Source organism: Aegilops tauschii, chromosome 6, assembly GCF_002575655.3.
Source record: "Aegilops tauschii subsp. strangulata cultivar AL8/78 chromosome 6, Aet v6.0, whole genome shotgun sequence".
NCBI classification, from domain to species: domain Eukaryota; kingdom Viridiplantae; phylum Streptophyta; class Magnoliopsida; order Poales; family Poaceae; genus Aegilops; species Aegilops tauschii.
In genome coordinates, this window is record NC_053040.3 from 56,019,285 (window position 1) to 56,027,178 (window position 7,894).

The 7,894-nt window shown below is 37.3% G+C and overlaps 1 long non-coding RNA gene across 1 annotated transcript; it reads left to right on the plus strand.

Annotated features, from left to right (window-relative positions):
* The first annotated feature begins 354 nt into the window (after positions 1–354).
* LOC120966154 (uncharacterized) lies at positions 355–3,560 on the plus strand. The gene is made up of 2 exons (XR_005759292.2): positions 355–1,155; positions 1,850–3,560. It is a non-coding gene; the product is annotated as an uncharacterized lncRNA (long non-coding RNA).
* The last annotated feature ends 4,334 nt before the right edge of the window (positions 3,561–7,894 follow it).

Genomic DNA, 7,894 nt, shown 5'->3' on the forward strand with positions numbered 1-7,894 from the left:
ACCCCGACGACGGTACCGGCCCGAACCGGCTCGCGACACACCGTACATGACGAGGAAGGATTGGCTCGACCTCTACTTCGACCGAAAGTAGTTTAGCTTAGTTTAAATTTATGTTTTATGTTCGGTTATGCAAAACTATCTATGTTTATGTTTGAATGCATGCTACTTTGGGTTGAATCTGCTTTAAACTTGATCAAATTGAAGTTTACAACCTTAAATTTAAAGAATCAACTAGAAAAGGTCAAAAATTGCTGGAGTATTCTAATCGCAGGATTAGAATAGTTATTATGATCACAGCGGCCCTATAAGGGCCCGATTGGACGTTCCCGAACTCCCCAAAACGCATAACAGAAAACCTGGCCGGTCCATCAAGCTCCTCCGACCGGCCCAATCCCCACGTCACGACTCTTCCCAACCACCCCACCTCCCGCACCACCTCTGCCCCATCCTCCCGGGCACCTCCTGCCGCCGGCCCCGGCGTGCCACCCGCCGCCGACCAACCCCCTCCCCGGCCCGACGCGGCCTCCCAAACCACCCGCCGCCGCCCGCGCCCTCCCCAGATCCCCCGCCTAGCCGGTTCCCGCTGCGGCCGCCGCAATCCTCCACGGATCCCGGCGGCGCCCTCCCTTCGGCGTGCTCCTTGATCCCGTCGTCACGCCCTGGATCCGGCTGCCCCGGACCCCGCCAGATCTGGTAGAAGTTCCCGACTACTCTCGGCTGCTGCCAGGGAAGAACCTCGCCATCACGCCACTTCGTCCTTCTGACGCTGCAGCGCGCAAGCCGTTCACCTTCGTCGCCCATGTCCGTCCAATGACTGGTCACCATGCACGCCTACCTGACCTTCATGGGGTACCAGTGGCGCCCTTCATCGCGTTCGTCTGACCACAAACAGGGGAGAAAGAGCTGTACGCGAGCGCTACGATCGAGCTGCACCTTAGCTCGGAGTCGGGCAACGGCGAGCTGCACCTCAGCTACGGCCACACCCATGGCACGGGCGAACGCGATGAAGTTAAACATTGAGGTGCTCAGCAGGCAGAGGGGACAGATAAAATGCTGGGAGGATTGGGGCAGGACCGCAGGAGGTAGCAGCAAGCCTTAAGGAGTTGGAGGCACATTACTACTCATCAATTGTCCGTACTCTGCTCTATGATTGAGGTGAACATCTTCTACAATGGTATCTTAGCAGCTGTCCTGCTTACTTAAAAAAATGTATTTTCAGTTGATACAAGTGCATTGCTGGAGAGAAGAATTACAAATCTGCATCAATTTGCTTTCTGTACATGTCTGTCAAGTAATTGCATTTACCTATACTTGCTAACTTATGAAAGCAGGGCTTATATGCTTTGTACAAATAGCTTAACGAGGGTATCACCATCATCTATGTTCTATAATGACATAAAGCAATGAATAGTCTAAGGAAAAACCACCTAGTCCAACAAGGAAATGATGAACAGTAGTTTAACGAGCGGCCGTGAAGTTCTACGACGGCTATATGCAGAGTTCTACTGCGGCTATACGGTTGCATATGGGTGTGTTGCTGATGTAAAAATGCAGGTCCTTTCCCAAAAAATCATCTGTTGCTTGCTGCTGTTCTGCTGGTGGCCGGTCTCCTATATATAGCGATATTCCTGTTCATGTCGGTGGCTATAGTTTCTCTATGTTAAATCACTTGTTCATCTTGTTTGTTCCAACCACGTTGGATGCCTAGTACTACTATCTTGCACTAGCCTATATATGAGCATCTCAGGCCGTTGTTAATAGATGGGAGTAGTACTAATTGTTTTGATTAAGAGGCTGGCGCCTCAGATTATACTGGAGCATGTGTTCATCTTTTTTCTTTTTCTGCTAGGTGCTTTTCCACCCATCTGAAATTTCTCCGGCAACACTCGCCAACAGCTTGTTTCCCCAATGTTGTGGATCGACAAGGATACAACGTGCTTCTCCTGCTCGCTTGGGTCAATGGGTGATTCGGCTGCTGAAGTTGACTAGTAATTATCTACTTAAATTTTCAAGGATAAGCTCGCTTCTACATTTTCATATATACCAGCTTCTGTTATTTACATATCAGATGCTCTAACTAAATCATCTTGTGTGTTCAGAGACTGCAAATTCTGCTATGTACCTTCAGCAGAATTAGGTGATGAAAATGTTGCTCCTCCTATGGATCGCTGATTCCACACTTTTGTCTGCATTTATGAATAATGCATATCCAGTACCATGCTCTAATGATTTTTGATCAATTATACTGCCTATATTACAGCAGAATTAATGAAGTTCAACTTTGAGAAAGCAATAAGTCCAGCTGTATATGGAAAAACACTAAAAAGACAACGACCAAAATTTTTTGTTAGTGAAGTTCAATTTGGAAATACATGATAGAAAAGGTATTCTTTATTTTTTACAATAAAAAAGTATTATGCATTGTTGGTTTCACCAACTAGTCACTCTCTCACAATCATTCTGTTACTGCTTCCCTTCTACTTCATGAAATTGTATACAAAAAGAACAAGGAATTTCAAAATTAAAAGCAAAAAAGCAAGCATTTCTTAAAGACAAAGAAAGTGTGTGCGAAGTTCATATTTTCTGTCGTGGATGGTCCAAAATGTTAGCTAATGGAAAGGCACACCCTGGGTTTCCAAAAAATAAAGAGGCGAACACACACACACACACACACAAATATGTTGATAGAGTGAACTGTGACTAAAAAGGCATGTTTTGCAAACAAATTTCTTCGACAATTTATGTGATTCAGTGGCCTTGTGACTAAAAAGGCTCCCGTCGTTTTGCTAGCACACAAGATGCTTGTGATAATGCCTATGACAGTACATCTCCTACAGGCACCATCAAACCCAGCTTCAGCAGTTGAAAAAATAGATGAATTTAAAAACGAAAAAAGACGCAGAAGTAGAGAGGCAAGAATTTGGCAGAAGTAGAGGCAAAAAAATAGATGAATTTAAAAATGAAAAAAGACGCAGAAGTAGTCGTTCAAAAATGGTTGTTTGAGAAGTTTGAAATATATAGAATCTGAAAAGTTGCAACAAACAAAGTAGAAGTTCAAAAAAAAAAACGAGCGGTTCGATGTTTATTATAAAATTCCATGGGTTTATCGTTCCTAAAGAATAAAACCAGGAAGTTCAAATTAGAAAATTAGAGCAGTTCAAAATAATTATAAAAAAGCTATTTTCCTCACTTCTAAAAAAACCTAGAAGTTTGAACTTAAATAACAACAGCGGTTCGACGTTTACAAAAAACTAGGATTTTCCTGTTACTAAAGAAAAAAAATTGTGTGGATGTGTTGTGCATGTGCTTATGCATAGTACACTGAATAGAACAAAAAAACTATTATGGGTGCCCTCTAAATGTTTGTCCTATTGCTTATGAGAATTGACCCAAATTTTCCTATTGTTTTTGGCCATGTTGGATTCAAGGGAAAATGTGTATAAAAAGGTGTGATTTCGAAAGTTCAGTTGTAACGAACATCGAAGTTCGAACCAAAAAAATGTAAACAAAAAAATCATGGAATTCAAAGAATAAAAACTATGGAGTTTCATGAAAAAAAATTAATGGCACGCGAAGTTCATGTTTCAGAAATGCCGAAGTTCACATGTACCACGTACAAAAGAAAAATCATCAAATGAAAAAAAGCGACCGCCTAGGCCATTTCACCGAAAAGCAAAAAGTGCATAAAATGTCGCAACAAAAATCTATAAGAAGTTCAAAATTAAAAAAAACGACGAGGTATCGTTGTTTATATAAAAAAAGCATTTGGAAGTTCAAACAATTTGAGCAAAAGGTAAAAAAAAAGTAGTTAAAAAATCTTTATAATGGAATTTCCCCATTTGTAAAAAAATATGAGAAGTTCAAATAAAAAACAGAAGCATTTCAAAAAATTGTATAAAAACTGATTTTCCCCATTCTATAAAAACTAGAAGTTCAAATTAAAAAAACGTCATAGTATCATTGTTTATATAAAAAAGCATTTTCCCCGTTACTATCCATAAAACCAATAAGTTCAAATTTAAAAAATGGTGAATTTTGATGTCTTAAAAAATTTGGATTTTTCATATTATTAAAAAATAAAACCAAGAAGTTCTAAATTTTAAACAAAGAAGTTAAAAAAACTGGATTTTCCTCGTCACTAAAGAATAAATAATAAGTTCAAATTGAAATAAGGGAACAACAAAAAAAGTTTTAAAAAATTCGGATTTTCCCCAATACTAAAGATTAAACAAAGAAGTTCAATTTTAAAACACGGAGTAATTCAATGTTCATTAAAAACTCAGTTTTTCTCGTTACTGAAAAATAAAACCAAGAAGTTCAATTTAAAAACGTGGAGAAGTTTGATATTTAACTAAAACGTGATTTTTTTGGTTACTAAATAATAAAACAAATAAGTTCAATTCAAAATAACAAAGAAGTTTGATGTTTCTAATAAAACTACAATTTTCATATTTCTAAAAATGCATAAAATAAATTCAAATAAAAAAGTTAGAGCGGTTCGATATAGAAGTTCGATGATTATTGAAAATTCAGATTTTCCTCGTTATTAAAGAATGGAAATAAGAAGTTCAAAAAAAACAAGAATTTCAACTTTTAAAAATAGAACGTTTCAAAATTTCATAAAAAATGATTAAGAAATAACACCGGGAAGTCCATATTAAAAAGATGGAGAGGTTCGATGATTATAGAAAACTCAGATTTTCCTCGTTATTAAAGAATGGAACCAAGAAGTTCAAACATAAAAAACAAGAAGTTCAACTTTTAAAAATAGAACGCTTCAAAATTTCATAAAAAAGGTTTAAGAAATAACACCAGGAAGTCCATATTAAAAACATGGAGAAGTTCGATGATTATAGAGAACTCAGATTTTCCTCGTTATTAAAGAATGGAAAAAGGAAGTTCAAAAATAAAAAAAAGAAGTTCAACATTTAAAAATAGAGCGCTTCCCAATTCATAAAAAAAGATTAAGAAAATCACATTAAAAATTAATAAAAAAAACTCAGATATTTTCACGTAACCGAGAGAAGTTTAGATTGATAACTGCCAGAAGGTCACGTACTACACAATGTGCATTCTGTAGTAAAAAGAATAAAAAAGCAAAGGGTAAAAGTTTTGTTGTTATAAGTTCAAGTCCTCCATCGGAGAAAGTTAAAAAATTTATTGTGAGAGAGGTTTGTACAAAAGGAATATCATTTGTGTAACAGTAACGAATGGATGAGAAAATGACAAACGAAAATACGTCATAGAAGTTCAATGTGAAAACAACAGGAAGTTCAACTACTACAGTGAATGAATTTCAGATGAAGAACTTCTAAAATCGTCGCGAGTATGAAAAAACGATCAACACGGGAAAGTTGCGTGTTTACAACAGCTTTCCACCGGTATATCGCTTGCTCAATTCCGGTGAGTGGATGGAGAGCTATGAGCAAAGAAAGCACGTGAAAAACAGAGTGAAGTTCAAGTACACACGCCGAGAAGTTCAAGTTCTTCATGCGATGCATTTTCGACGAATCTGTTTCGCGATAAAGGCAGAACGAATGATCTCGGCATCGAAATTACTTGAAAATGGCTAGGAATCAGAGAAAACCGTAACATCAAAAAGTTTCGCATTTTCTGTAGCTTTTTAACGGTATATTATTTGCCTCATTCCGATACAGTTTGTAGAAATTACGGCGAAAATACTTCTTTCACCTTTTTTGAAATTGACTTCAAAACATAAAGAACTGGGAGAAACAATAGATACCAAAAAGTTTCGCATTTGTTCAACCTTTCCAACGCCATATCGTTTGCTGCATTCAGACGCACGGTTAAAAATGAGCTCGAAAATACGAACTCGGTAGGACTTGTACCATTTTCTAAATTACTCTTAAACCGTTCAAAATTAGAAAAAACTTTCAACATGAAAAATTAGCGCATTTTCATAAGCTTTCCAACGCCATATCACTTGTCTTAATTGGATTAGCCATTTAGAAATGATATCGAAAATACAAACTCGGCTGTTCGGTTTACAAAATTTTACGTTTTTCCAAATTACTCTTTAACCATAGGGAATTAGAGAAAACTTTCAACATGTGGAAGGAGCGGTTTTGCAGCAGCCTTCCAACGCCATATTATTTGCCTTATTCCGATAAACGGTCTAGAAATGCGATCGAAAATATGATTCACGTTTTTTGTGCGAAGAAAAAACGGTTTTCAAAACTGCTCTTAAACCGCTTACATTTTGACAAAAATTTAAGTTGGGTGATGATACTGGTGTGCATAGCTTTCCAACGGTATATCGCAAGCCCCGTTTGGGCAATGTTGGCGGAAGTTCAACCTAGTTTAGAGGGAAGTTCAACATACTACTAGCGGGCAGGTCAGGTTGTGATCAGAATATTATTCTCATCCCGTGATCAGAATAATGTTTATATATATATATATATAAATAAATAAATATATATATCCACTAAGGGTTTTAGTCCTTTAACTTTTTAAGGATCGGCTAGAGATGGCCTTATGACTTGTTTATTTCAGTTATTCACAATGTGATGCTCTATATGTGCAACTATTTGCCGTGCAGTTCAATTTCATCAATAACAATTTCAACAATACCACTATGAATTACGATATTTTGTTGCCGTTAAGGATATTGCAGTTAACATGCTTTTTCGTTTTTAAAAAATAACTAGTGTACTGTAGACCTGCATAATACCAGTTTGAATGACTATTTGCTTGTTTTTAAATGTTATGCCTGATGCAGTTAACACACCTTTCCACTTCTTGTTTTGCTTAACTAGCGTGCTTAAGCCTGCACACTGAAGCTATCATTGGTAGATTATGTTGTCTACCATGGATATATTTGGTTGATGTTTAGCCCGTTGTGCTTAACATGCCATTATATGTACTCATGCAGGACAATATCGAGAACAGTATTGTTTTCCGTCGAGGTTAGTTTCATCGCATTGCTTATATGTACTCACTGTTCAGGATATCTGTAGCTGGTACCATATAGCCTGGGGCTGATAAGGGATTAATCGTCGAATCGTACATTTCACTGAATATATTTGTAACCCATTTATTAGTAGGTTAACTAGGGCCATATTTAATATAGCTGAGGCTACATAGCAACATGCATTGTACTGAATGACTAAATATGCAATCCCAAGCTACATAGCAACAAGGAAGAGTGTTACCTTAATGTTCTGATGATGTCTAGATATACATGTAATAAAATCTTATATAATGGGATGGAGGGAGTGTTGTACTACATCATTTTTCAATTGTTGTTTAGCTTCTAATATTAACTTGGTGCTTTTAGGTACATATATCATTGCCAAAGATCCACACTTCGACCCTTTCTGTGTATGGGGCGATGAGATATTCATGAACCAGCATCAAGTGAGGAAACTGATAAAGATTGTTATTAAAATGGGTCAAAAGATGTCAATCGAACTATTTGTTTACACTTTATGCAAGACAACAGTGAACTACAGGATGGTAAGTAAGAACCATGTAGCCTTCTTTTTACTGCCCGTAATGAGTTGTGTTAGATGACAATATCTGAATCTTTTTTCTTTTGCAGTGGATCCTGAAGTAGTTTACTCAAGATTACCTCTCAAATTACATGATTGGCGGCCAGCCATTATAAGGGGTTGGACTAGAGTCCTGCATGCCTTCTGCATCCAGGAAAGCACAATAGGGCCATTCCGCTTCACCTTGTTCAGCAACCGGATTGTCTGTCTGTAATAGTACAATTATAGAACCCTGGTTCATCATTCTTTATTTGGTGCTTACGTAATTCTTAAACATATGTATCTGTGAATCAAATAATGCATTGGTTCTCTGAACCTGATGGATATGAATAAAACTATAGCCTACTTTCAAGTTTAAATTAGGTACAATTTTAAATATCAGC